The sequence below is a fragment of the Stigmatopora nigra genome, unplaced genomic scaffold, assembly GCF_051989575.1.
Source record: "Stigmatopora nigra isolate UIUO_SnigA unplaced genomic scaffold, RoL_Snig_1.1 HiC_scaffold_24, whole genome shotgun sequence".
Lineage (NCBI taxonomy): Eukaryota > Metazoa > Chordata > Actinopteri > Syngnathiformes > Syngnathidae > Stigmatopora > Stigmatopora nigra.
Window position 1 is genome coordinate 1,655,009 of NW_027551603.1, and position 9,581 is coordinate 1,664,589.

The 9,581-nt window shown below is 54.0% G+C and overlaps 49 pseudogenes; all 49 read right to left on the reverse strand.

The window, feature by feature from the left end:
• Positions 1 to 53: 53 nt before the first annotated feature.
• LOC144186952 (5S ribosomal RNA) lies at positions 54 to 182 on the reverse strand (annotated as a pseudogene).
• A 56-nt stretch (positions 183 to 238) lies between these two features.
• LOC144182821 (5S ribosomal RNA) lies at positions 239 to 367 on the reverse strand (annotated as a pseudogene).
• Positions 368 to 423: 56 nt separating this feature from the next.
• On the reverse strand, positions 424 to 542 carry LOC144182014 (5S ribosomal RNA; annotated as a pseudogene).
• Positions 543 to 598: 56 nt separating this feature from the next.
• LOC144189324 (5S ribosomal RNA) lies at positions 599 to 717 on the reverse strand (annotated as a pseudogene).
• Positions 718 to 773: 56 nt separating this feature from the next.
• On the reverse strand, positions 774 to 891 carry LOC144189591 (5S ribosomal RNA; annotated as a pseudogene).
• Positions 892 to 1,132: 241 nt separating this feature from the next.
• LOC144186287 (5S ribosomal RNA) lies at positions 1,133 to 1,251 on the reverse strand (annotated as a pseudogene).
• A 56-nt stretch (positions 1,252 to 1,307) lies between these two features.
• LOC144186983 (5S ribosomal RNA) lies at positions 1,308 to 1,426 on the reverse strand (annotated as a pseudogene).
• A 56-nt stretch (positions 1,427 to 1,482) lies between these two features.
• Positions 1,483 to 1,611, reverse strand: LOC144186884 (5S ribosomal RNA; annotated as a pseudogene).
• Positions 1,612 to 1,667: 56 nt separating this feature from the next.
• LOC144188805 (5S ribosomal RNA) lies at positions 1,668 to 1,786 on the reverse strand (annotated as a pseudogene).
• A 56-nt stretch (positions 1,787 to 1,842) lies between these two features.
• Positions 1,843 to 1,971, reverse strand: LOC144185839 (5S ribosomal RNA; annotated as a pseudogene).
• A 56-nt stretch (positions 1,972 to 2,027) lies between these two features.
• LOC144186470 (5S ribosomal RNA) lies at positions 2,028 to 2,159 on the reverse strand (annotated as a pseudogene).
• A 56-nt stretch (positions 2,160 to 2,215) lies between these two features.
• On the reverse strand, positions 2,216 to 2,334 carry LOC144189906 (5S ribosomal RNA; annotated as a pseudogene).
• A 56-nt stretch (positions 2,335 to 2,390) lies between these two features.
• Positions 2,391 to 2,519, reverse strand: LOC144185575 (5S ribosomal RNA; annotated as a pseudogene).
• Positions 2,520 to 2,575: 56 nt separating this feature from the next.
• Positions 2,576 to 2,704, reverse strand: LOC144186870 (5S ribosomal RNA; annotated as a pseudogene).
• Positions 2,705 to 2,760: 56 nt separating this feature from the next.
• Positions 2,761 to 2,889, reverse strand: LOC144184879 (5S ribosomal RNA; annotated as a pseudogene).
• A 56-nt stretch (positions 2,890 to 2,945) lies between these two features.
• LOC144183219 (5S ribosomal RNA) lies at positions 2,946 to 3,064 on the reverse strand (annotated as a pseudogene).
• Positions 3,065 to 3,120: 56 nt separating this feature from the next.
• LOC144186953 (5S ribosomal RNA) lies at positions 3,121 to 3,249 on the reverse strand (annotated as a pseudogene).
• A 56-nt stretch (positions 3,250 to 3,305) lies between these two features.
• Positions 3,306 to 3,434, reverse strand: LOC144182822 (5S ribosomal RNA; annotated as a pseudogene).
• A 56-nt stretch (positions 3,435 to 3,490) lies between these two features.
• On the reverse strand, positions 3,491 to 3,609 carry LOC144184359 (5S ribosomal RNA; annotated as a pseudogene).
• A 56-nt stretch (positions 3,610 to 3,665) lies between these two features.
• On the reverse strand, positions 3,666 to 3,784 carry LOC144189325 (5S ribosomal RNA; annotated as a pseudogene).
• Positions 3,785 to 3,840: 56 nt separating this feature from the next.
• Positions 3,841 to 3,958, reverse strand: LOC144182036 (5S ribosomal RNA; annotated as a pseudogene).
• A 241-nt stretch (positions 3,959 to 4,199) lies between these two features.
• On the reverse strand, positions 4,200 to 4,318 carry LOC144186288 (5S ribosomal RNA; annotated as a pseudogene).
• Positions 4,319 to 4,374: 56 nt separating this feature from the next.
• LOC144186985 (5S ribosomal RNA) lies at positions 4,375 to 4,493 on the reverse strand (annotated as a pseudogene).
• A 56-nt stretch (positions 4,494 to 4,549) lies between these two features.
• Positions 4,550 to 4,678, reverse strand: LOC144186885 (5S ribosomal RNA; annotated as a pseudogene).
• Positions 4,679 to 4,734: 56 nt separating this feature from the next.
• Positions 4,735 to 4,853, reverse strand: LOC144188806 (5S ribosomal RNA; annotated as a pseudogene).
• A 56-nt stretch (positions 4,854 to 4,909) lies between these two features.
• On the reverse strand, positions 4,910 to 5,038 carry LOC144185840 (5S ribosomal RNA; annotated as a pseudogene).
• A 56-nt stretch (positions 5,039 to 5,094) lies between these two features.
• Positions 5,095 to 5,223, reverse strand: LOC144185621 (5S ribosomal RNA; annotated as a pseudogene).
• Positions 5,224 to 5,279: 56 nt separating this feature from the next.
• On the reverse strand, positions 5,280 to 5,398 carry LOC144189511 (5S ribosomal RNA; annotated as a pseudogene).
• A 56-nt stretch (positions 5,399 to 5,454) lies between these two features.
• LOC144183870 (5S ribosomal RNA) lies at positions 5,455 to 5,573 on the reverse strand (annotated as a pseudogene).
• A 56-nt stretch (positions 5,574 to 5,629) lies between these two features.
• On the reverse strand, positions 5,630 to 5,748 carry LOC144184522 (5S ribosomal RNA; annotated as a pseudogene).
• A 56-nt stretch (positions 5,749 to 5,804) lies between these two features.
• On the reverse strand, positions 5,805 to 5,923 carry LOC144187613 (5S ribosomal RNA; annotated as a pseudogene).
• A 56-nt stretch (positions 5,924 to 5,979) lies between these two features.
• LOC144190321 (5S ribosomal RNA) lies at positions 5,980 to 6,098 on the reverse strand (annotated as a pseudogene).
• A 56-nt stretch (positions 6,099 to 6,154) lies between these two features.
• Positions 6,155 to 6,273, reverse strand: LOC144184592 (5S ribosomal RNA; annotated as a pseudogene).
• A 56-nt stretch (positions 6,274 to 6,329) lies between these two features.
• On the reverse strand, positions 6,330 to 6,448 carry LOC144189805 (5S ribosomal RNA; annotated as a pseudogene).
• Positions 6,449 to 6,504: 56 nt separating this feature from the next.
• LOC144183899 (5S ribosomal RNA) lies at positions 6,505 to 6,623 on the reverse strand (annotated as a pseudogene).
• Positions 6,624 to 6,679: 56 nt separating this feature from the next.
• On the reverse strand, positions 6,680 to 6,798 carry LOC144184396 (5S ribosomal RNA; annotated as a pseudogene).
• Positions 6,799 to 6,854: 56 nt separating this feature from the next.
• On the reverse strand, positions 6,855 to 6,983 carry LOC144185678 (5S ribosomal RNA; annotated as a pseudogene).
• Positions 6,984 to 7,039: 56 nt separating this feature from the next.
• LOC144188807 (5S ribosomal RNA) lies at positions 7,040 to 7,158 on the reverse strand (annotated as a pseudogene).
• A 56-nt stretch (positions 7,159 to 7,214) lies between these two features.
• Positions 7,215 to 7,343, reverse strand: LOC144185506 (5S ribosomal RNA; annotated as a pseudogene).
• A 56-nt stretch (positions 7,344 to 7,399) lies between these two features.
• On the reverse strand, positions 7,400 to 7,528 carry LOC144185622 (5S ribosomal RNA; annotated as a pseudogene).
• Positions 7,529 to 7,584: 56 nt separating this feature from the next.
• Positions 7,585 to 7,703, reverse strand: LOC144189512 (5S ribosomal RNA; annotated as a pseudogene).
• A 56-nt stretch (positions 7,704 to 7,759) lies between these two features.
• On the reverse strand, positions 7,760 to 7,878 carry LOC144183871 (5S ribosomal RNA; annotated as a pseudogene).
• A 56-nt stretch (positions 7,879 to 7,934) lies between these two features.
• LOC144184523 (5S ribosomal RNA) lies at positions 7,935 to 8,053 on the reverse strand (annotated as a pseudogene).
• A 56-nt stretch (positions 8,054 to 8,109) lies between these two features.
• On the reverse strand, positions 8,110 to 8,228 carry LOC144187614 (5S ribosomal RNA; annotated as a pseudogene).
• Positions 8,229 to 8,284: 56 nt separating this feature from the next.
• Positions 8,285 to 8,403, reverse strand: LOC144191382 (5S ribosomal RNA; annotated as a pseudogene).
• Positions 8,404 to 8,459: 56 nt separating this feature from the next.
• On the reverse strand, positions 8,460 to 8,578 carry LOC144184593 (5S ribosomal RNA; annotated as a pseudogene).
• A 56-nt stretch (positions 8,579 to 8,634) lies between these two features.
• On the reverse strand, positions 8,635 to 8,753 carry LOC144189806 (5S ribosomal RNA; annotated as a pseudogene).
• Positions 8,754 to 8,809: 56 nt separating this feature from the next.
• Positions 8,810 to 8,928, reverse strand: LOC144189709 (5S ribosomal RNA; annotated as a pseudogene).
• Positions 8,929 to 8,984: 56 nt separating this feature from the next.
• Positions 8,985 to 9,103, reverse strand: LOC144189039 (5S ribosomal RNA; annotated as a pseudogene).
• Positions 9,104 to 9,581: the final 478 nt, after the last annotated feature.

Genomic DNA, 9,581 nt, shown 5'->3' on the forward strand with positions numbered 1-9,581 from the left:
ACTGCACTTGCAGATGGACACCCATGAAATGTCGAAAAAGATGCGGGGTATGATGCTCACAGCACCTGGTATTCCGAAGCGGTCTCCCAATCAGGTACTAACCAGGCCGAACAATGCTTGGCTGCCGAGATCGGACGAGATCGGACGAGATCGGGCCTTATCAGGGTGGTATGGCCGTGAGCGGTACTGCTCTTGCAGATGGACACCCATGAAATGTCGAAAAAGATGCGGGGTATGATGCTCACAGCACCTGGTATTCCCAAGCGGTCTCCCAATCAGGTACTAACCAGGCCGAACCATGCTTGGCTGCCGAGATCGGACGAGATCGGGCGAGATCAGGCCTCATCAGGGTGGTATGGCCGTGAGCGGTACTGCTCTTGCAGATGGACACCAATGAAATGTCGAAAAAGATGCGGGGCGTGATGCTCACAGCACCTGGTATTCCCAAGCGGTCTCCCAATCAGGTACTAACCAGGCCGAACCATGCTTGGCTGCCGAGAACGGACGAGATCGGGCCTTTTCAGGTTGGTATGGCCGTGAGCGGTACTACTCTTGCAGATGGACACCCATGAAATGTCGAAAAAGATGCGGGGTATGATGCTCACAGCACCTGGTATTCCCAAGCGGTCTCCCAATCAGGTACTAAACAGGTCGAACCATGCTTGGCTTCCGAGATCGGACGAGATCGGGCCTTTTCAGGGTGGTATGGCCGTGAGCTGTACTGCTCTTGCAGATGGACACCCATGAAATGTCGAAAATGATGCGGGGTATGATGCTCACAGCACCTGGTATTCCCAAGCGGTCTCCCAATCAGGTACTAAACAGGCCGAACCATGCTTGGCTTCCGAGATCGGACGAGATCGGGTCTTTCAGGGTGGTATGGCCGTGAGCGGTATTGCTTTTGCAGATGGACACCCATGAAATGTCGAAAAAGATGCGGGGCATGGTTCTCACAGAACCTGGTATTCCCAAGCGGTCTCCCAATCAGATACTAACCAGGCCGAACCATGCTTGGCTTCCAAGATCGGACGAGATCGGACGAGATCGGGCCTTTTCAGGGTGGTATGGCCGTGAGCGGTACTGCTCTTGCAGATGGAAACCCATGAAATGTCGAAAAAGATGCGGGGCATGGTTCTCACAGCACCTGGTATTCCCAAGCGGTCTCCCAATCAGGTACTAAACAGGCCGAACAATGCTTGGCTTCCGAGATCGGGCGAGATCAGGCCTTTTCAGGGTGGTATGGCTGTGAGCGGTACTGTTCATGCAGATGGACACCCATGAAATGTCGAAAAAGATGCGGGGTATGATGCTCACAGCACCTGGTATTCCCAAGCGGTCTCCCAATCAGGTCCTAAACAGGCCGAACAATGCTTGGCTTCCGAGATTGGACGAGATCGGGCCTTTTCAGGGTGGTATGGCCGTAAGCGGTACTGCTCTCGCAGATGGACACCCATGAAATGTCGAAAAAGATGCGGGGCATGGTTCTCACAGCACCTGGTATTCCCAAGCGGTCTCCCAATCAGGTACTAACCATGCCGAACCATGCTTGGCTGCCGAGATCGGACGAGGTCGGGTGAGATCGGGCCTTTTCAGGGTGGTATGGCCGTGAGTGGTACTGCTCTTGCAGATGGACACCCATGAAATGTCGAAAAAGATGCGGGGTATGATGCTCACAGCACCTGGTATTCCCAAGCGGTCTCCCAATCAGGTACTAAACAGGCCGAACCATGCTTGGCTGCCGAGATCGGACGAGATCGGGCCTTTTCAGGGTGGTATGGCCGTGAGCGGTACTGCTTTAGCAGATGGACACCCATGAAATGTCGAAAAAGATGCAGGGTATGATGCTCACAGCACCTGGTATTCCCAAGCGGTCTCCCAATCAGGTACTAACCAGGCCGAACCATGCTTGGCTGCCGAGATCGGACGAGATCGGACGAGAACGGGCCTTTTCAGGGTGGTATGGCCGTCAGCGGTACTGCTCTTGCAGATGGACACCCATGAAATGTCGAAAAAGATGCGGGGTATGATGCTCACAGCACCTGGTATTCCCAAGCGGTCTCCCAATCAGGTACTAAACAGGCCGAACCATGCTTGGCTGCCGAGATCGGACGAGATCGGACGAGATCGGCGGGCCTTATCAGGGTGGTATGGCCGTGAGCGGTACTGCACTAGCAGATGGACACCCATGAAATGTCGAAAAAGATGCGGGGTATGATGCTCACAGCACCTGGTATTCCCAAGCGGTTTCCCAATCAGGTACTAACCAGGCCGAACCATGATTGGCTTCCGAGATCAGACGAGATCGGGCCTTTTCAGGGTGGTATGGCCGTGAGCGGTACTGCTATTGCAGATGGACACCCATGAAATGTCGAAAAAGATGCGAGGTATGATGCTCACAGCACCTGGTATTCCCAAGCGGTCTCCCAATCAGGTACTAAACAGGCCGAACCATGCTTGGCTGCCGAGATCGGACGAAATCGGGCGAGATCGGGCCTTATCAGGGTGGTATGGCCGTGAGCGGTACTGCACTAGCAGATGGACACCCATGAAATGTCGAAAAAGATGCGGGGTATGATGCTCACAGCACCTGGTATTCCCAAGCGGTCTCCCAATCGGGTACTAACCAGGCCGAACAATGCTTGGCTGCCGAGATCGGACAAGATCGGGCGAGATCGGGCCTTATCAGGGTGGTATGGCCGTGAGCGGTACTGCTCTTGCAGATGGACATCCATGAAATGTCGAAAAAGATGCGGGGTATGATGCTCACAGCACCTGGTATTCTCAAGCGGTCTCCCAATCAGGTACTAACCAGGCCGAACCATGCTTGGCTGCCGAGATCGGACGAGATCGGGCGAGATCAGGCCTCATCAGGGTGGTATGGCCGTGAGCGGTACTGCTCTTGCAGATGGACACCAATGAAATGTCGAAAAAGATGCGGGGCGTGATGCTCACTGCACCTGGTATTCCCAAGCGGTCTCCCAATCAGGTACTAACCAGGCCGAACCATGCTTGGCTTCCAAGATCGGGCGAGATCGGGCCTTTTCAGGGTGGTATGGCCGTGAGCGATACTGCACTTGCAGATGGACACCCATGAAATGTCGAAAAAGATGCGGGGTATGATGCTCACAGCACCTGGTATTCCGAAGCGGTCTCCCAATCAGGTACTAACCAGGCCGAACAATGCTTGGCTGCCGAGATCGGACGAGATCGGACGAGATCGGGCCTTATCAGGGTGGTATGGCCGTGAGCGGTACTGCTCTTGCAGATGGACACCCATGAAATGTCGAAAAAGATGCGGGGTATGATGCTCACAGCACCTGGTATTCCCAAGCGGTCTCCCAATCAGGTACTAACCAGGCCGAACCATGCTTGGCTGCCGAGATCGGACGAGATCGGGCGAGATCAGGCCTCATCAGGGTGGTATGGCCGTGAGCGGTACTGCTCTTGCAGATGGACACCAATGAAATGTCGAAAAAGATGCGGGGCGTGATGCTCACAGCACCTGGTATTCCCAAGCGGTCTCCCAATCAGGTACTAACCAGGCCGAACCATGCTTGGCTGCCGAAAACGGACGAGATCGGGCCTTTTCAGGTTGGTATGGCCGTGAGCGGTACTACTCTCGCAGATGGACACCCATGAAATGTCGAAAAAGATGCGGGGTATGATGCTCACAGCACCTGGTATTCCCAAGCGGTCTCCCAATCAGGTACTAAACAGGTCGAACCATGCTTGGCTTCCGAGATCGGACGAGATCGGGCCTTTTCAGGGTGGTATGGCCGTGAGCTGTACTGCTCTTGCAGATGGACACCCATGAAATGTCGAAAATGATGCGGGGTATGATGGTCACAGCACCTGGTATTCCCAAGCGGTCTCCCAATCAGGTACTAAACAGGCCGAACCATGCTTGGCTTCCGAGATCGGACGAGATCGGGTCTTTCAGGGTGGTATGGCCGTGAGCGGTATTGCTTTTGCAGATGGACACCCATGAAATGTCGAAAAAGATGCGGGGCATGGTTCTCACAGAACCTGGTATTCCCAAGCGGTCTCCCAATCAGATACTAACCAGGCCGAACCATGCTTGGCTTCCAAGATCGGACGAGATCGGACGAGATCGGGCCTTTTCAGGGTGGTATGGCCGTGAGCGGTACTGCTCTTGCAGATGGACACCCATGAAATGTCGAAAAAGATGCGGGGCATGGTTCTCACAGCACCTGGTATTCCCAAGCGGTCTCCCAATCAGGTACTAAACAGGCCGAACAATGCTTGGCTTCCGAGATCGGGCGAGATCAGGCCTTTTCAGGGTGGTATGGCTGTGAGCGGTACTGTTCATGCAGATGGACACCCATGAAATGTCGAAAAAGATGCGGGGTATGATGCTCACAGCACCTGGTATTCCCAAGCGGTCTCCCAATCAGGTCCTAAACAGGCCGAACAATGCTTGGCTTCCGAGATTGGACGAGATCGGGCCTTTTCAGGGTGGTATGGCCGTAAGCGGTACTGCTCTCGCAGATGGACACCCATGAAATGTCGAAAAAGATGCGGGGCATGGTTCTCACAGCACCTGGTATTCCCAAGCGGTCTCCCAATCAGGTACTAACCATGCCGAACCATGCTTGGCTGCCGAGATCGGACGAGGTCGGGTGAGATCGGGCCTTTTCAGGGTGGTATGGCCGTGAGTGGTACTGCTCTTGCAGATGGACACCCATGAAATGTCGAAAAAGATGCGGGGTATGATGCTCACAGCACCTGGTATTCCCAAGCGGTCTCCCAATCAGGTACTAAACAGGCCGAACCATGCTTGGCTGCCGAGATCGGACGAGATCGGGCCTTTTCAGGGTGGTATGGCCGTGAGCGGTACTGCTTTAGCAGATGGACACCCATGAAATGTCGAAAAAGATGCAGGGTATGATGCTCACAGCACCTGGTATTCCCAAGCGGTCTCCCAATCAGGTACTAACCAGGCCGAACCATGCTTGGCTGCCGAGATCGGACGAGATCGGACGAGAACGGGCCTTTTCAGGGTGGTATGGCCGTCAGCGGTACTGCTCTTGCAGATGGACACCCATGAAATGTCGAAAAAGATGCGGGGTATGATGCTCACAGCACCTGGTATTCCCAAGCGGTCTCCCAATCAGGTACTAACCAGGCCGAACCATGCTTGGCTGCCGAGATCGGACGAGATCGGACGAGATCGTGCCTTTTCAGGGTGGTATGGCCGTCAGCGGTACTGCTCTTGCAGATGGACACCCATGAAATGTCGAAAAAGATGCGGGGTATGATGCTCACAGCACCTGGTATTCCCAAGCGGTCTCCCAATCAGGTACTAACCAGGCCGAACCATGCTTGGCTTCCGAGGTCGGGCGAGATCGGGCCTTTTCAGGGTGGTATGGCCGTGAGCGGTACTGCTCTTGCAGATGGACACCCATGAAATTTCGAAAAAGATGCGGGGTATGATAATCACAGCACCTGGTATTCCCAAGCGGTCTCCCAATCAGGTACTAACCAGGCCGAATCATGCTTGGCTTCCGAGATCGGGCGAGATCGGGCCTTTTCAGGGTGGTATGGCCGTGAGCGGTACTGCACTAGCAGATGGACACCCATGAAATGTCGAAAAAGATGCGGGGTATGATGCTCACAGAACCTGGTATTCCCAAACGGTCTCCCAATCAGGTACTAAACAGGCCGAACCATGCTTGGCTTCCGAGATTGGACGAGATCGGGCCTTTTCAGGGTGGTATGGCCGTGAGCGGTACTGCACTAGCAGATGGACACCCATGAAATGTCGAAAAAGATGCGGGGTATGATGCTCACAGCACCTGGTATTCCCAAGCGGTCTCCCAATCAGGTACTAAACAGGCCGAACCATGCTTGGCTTCCGAGATCGGACGAGATCGGGCCTTTTCAGGGTGGTATGGCCGTGAGCGGTACTGCATTAGCAGATGGACACCCATGAAATGTCGAAAAAGATGCGGGGTATGATGCTCACAGCACCTGGTATTCCCAAGCGGTCTCCCAATCAGGTACTAACCAGGCCGAACCATGCTTGGCTGCCGAGATCGAGCGAGATCGGGCCTTTTCAGGGTGGTATGGCCGTGAGCGGTACTGCTCCTGCAGATGGACTTCCATGAAATGTCGAAAAAGATGCGGGGTATGATGCTCAGAGCACCTGGTATTCCCAAGCGGTCTCCCAATCAGGTACTAACCAGGCCGAACCATGCTTGGCTTCCGAGATTGGACGAGATCAGGCCTTTTCAGGGTGGTATGGCCGTGAGCGGTACTGCTCTAGCAGATGGACACCCATGAAATGTCGAAAAACATGCGGGGTATGATGCTCACAGCACCTGGTATTCCCAAGCGGTCTCCCATTCAGGTACTAAACAGGCTGAACCATGCTTGGCTTCCGAGATCGGACGAGATCGGGCCTTTTCAGGGTGGTATGGCCGTGAGCAGTACTGCACTAGCAGATGGACACCCATGAAATGTCGAAAAACATGCGGGGTATGATGCTCACAGCACCTGGTATTCCCAAGCGGTCTCCCATTCAGGTACTAAACAGGCTGAACCATGCTTGGCTTCCGAGATCGGGCGAGATCAGGCCTTTTCAGGGTGGTATGGCTGTGAGCGGTACTGTTCATGCAGATGGACACCCATGAAATGTCGAAAAAGATGCGGGGTATGATGCTCACAGCACCTGGTATTCCCAAGCGGTCTCCCAATCAGGTACTAAACAGGCCGAACAATGCTTGGCTTCCGAGATTGGACGAGATCGGGCCTTTTCAGGGTGGTATGGCCGTAAGCGGTACTGCTCTCGCAGATGGACACCCATGAAATGTCGAAAAAGATGCGGGGCATGGTTCTCACAGCACCTGGTATTCCCAAGCGGTCTCCCAATCAGGTACTAACCAGGCCGAACCATGCTTGGCTGCCGAGATCGGACGAGGTCGGGCGAGATCGGGCCTTTTCAGGGTGGTATGGCCGTGAGTGGTACTGCTCTTGCAGATGGACACCCATGAAATGTCGAAAAAGATGCGGGGTATGATGCTCACAGCACCTGGTATTCCCAAGCGGTCTCCCAATCAGGTACTAAACAGGCCGAACCATGCTTGGCTGCCGAGATCGGACGAGATCGGGCCTTTTCAGGGTGGTATGGCCGTGAGCGGTACTGCTTTAGCAGATGGACACCCATGAAATGTCGAAAAAGATGCAGGGTATGATGCTCACAGCACCTGGTATTCCCAAGCGGTCTCCCAATCAGGTACTAACCAGGCCAAACCATGCTTGGCTGCCGAGATCGGACGAGATCGGACGAGAACGGGCCTTTTCAGGGTGGTATGGCCGTCAGCGGTACTGCTCTTGCAGATGGACACCCATGAAATGTCGAAAAAGATGCGGGGTATGATGCTCACAGCACCTGGTATTCCCAAGCGGTCTCCCAATCAGGTACTAACCAGGCCGAACCATGCTTGGCTGCCGAGATCGGACGAGATCGGACGAGATCGTGCCTTTTCAGGGTGGTATGGCCGTCAGCGGTACTGCTCTTGCAGATGGACACCCATGAAATGTCGAAAAAGATGCGGGGTATGATGCTCACAGCACCTGGTATTCCCAAGCGGTCTCCCAATCAGGTACTAACCAGGCCGAACCATGCTTGGCTTCCGAGGTCGGGCGAGATCGGGCCTTTTCAGGGTGGTATGGCCGTGAGCGGTACTGCTCTTGCAGATGGACACCCATGAAATTTCGAAAAAGATGCGGGGTATGATAATCACAGCACCTGGTATTCCCAAGCGGTCTCCCAATCAGGTACTAACCAGGCCGAATCATGCTTGGCTTCCGAGATCGGGCGAGATCGGGCCTTTTCAGGGTGGTATGGCCGTGAGCGGTACTGCACTAGCAGATGGACACCCATGAAATGTCGAAAAAGATGCGGGGTATGATGCTCACAGAACCTGGTATTCCCAAACGGTCTCCCAATCAGGTACTAAACAGGCCGAACCATGCTTGGCTTCCGAGATTGGACGAGATCGGGCCTTTTCAGGGTGGTATGGCCGTGAGCGGTACTGCACTAGCAGATGGACACCCATGAAATGTCGAAAAAGATGTGGGGTATGATGCTCACAGCACCTGGTATTCCCAAGCGGTCTCCCAATCAGGTACTAAACAGGCCGAACCATGCTTGGCTTCCGAGATCGGACGAGATCGGGCCTTTTCAGGGTGGTATGGCCGTGAGCGGTACTGCATTAGCAGATGGACACCCATGAAATGTCGAAAAAGATGCGGGGTATGATGCTCACAGCACCTGGTATTCCCAAGCGGTCTCCCAATCAGGTACTAACCAGGCCGAACCATGCTTGGCTGCCGAGATCGAGCGAGATCGGGCCTTTTCAGGGTGGTATGGCCATGAGCGGTACTGCTCCTGCAGATGGACTTCCATGAAATGTCGAAAAAGATGCGGGGTATGATGCTCAGAGCACCTGGTATTCCCAAGCGGTCTCCCAATCAGGTACTAACCAGGCCGAACCATGCTTGGCTTCCGAGATTGGACGAGATCAGGCCTTTTCAGGGTGGTATGGCCGTGAGCGGTACTGCCCTAGCAGATGGACACCCATGAAATGTCGAAAAACATGCGGGGTATGATGCTCACAGCACCTGGTATTCCCAAGCGGTCTCCCATTCAGGTACTAAACAGGCTGAACCATGCTTGGCTTCCGAGATCGGACGAGATCGGGCCTTTTCAGGGTGGTATGGCCGTGAGCAGTACTGCACTAGCAGATGGACACCCATGAAATGTCGAAAACGATGCTGGGTATGATGCTCACAGCACCTGGTATTCCCAAGCGGTCTCCCAATCAGGTACTAACCAGGCCGAACCATGCTTGGCTGCCGAGATCGGGCGAGATCGGGCCTTTTCAGGGTGGTATGGCCGTGAGCGGTACTGCACTAGCAGATGGACACCCATGAAATGTCGAAAAAGATGCAGGGTATGATGCTCACAGCACCTGGTATTCCCAAGCGGTCTCCCAATCAGGTACTAACCAGGCCGAACCGTGCTTGGCTTCCGAGATCGGACGAGACCGGGCCTTTTCAGGGTGGTATGGCCATGAGCGGTACTGCTCTTGCAGATGGACACCCATGAAATGTCGAAAAAGATGCGGGGTATGATGCTCACAGCACCTGGTATTCCCAAGCGGTCTCCCAATCAGGTACTAACCAGGCCGAACCATGCTTGGCTTCCTAGATCGGACGAGATCGGACGAGATCGGGCCTTTTGAAAATGAAAATCAGACATAGGCATTGTCGTCATCATTGACTTGACAAAAAGCCTAGTAGTCATCATACCCTCAGCAGCGTATGACGAAATTGTATAGTGCTTCTCCACAAGTTCGTCTTCCCAGGCCAGACACATTTATGACATTTATTTATGACATATTCATACTTGTTAGCTCTCCGCCTTGAGCGCCATTTTCCGGCGACTACAAGTTGCCTCACCGATGCCAACAAGAATAAGATGGATCACTTACCTCTGTCTTTATACTTACCCTCCCTCAGTCATCCTGTGGAAGGTAGATCTGCACCAAACAACC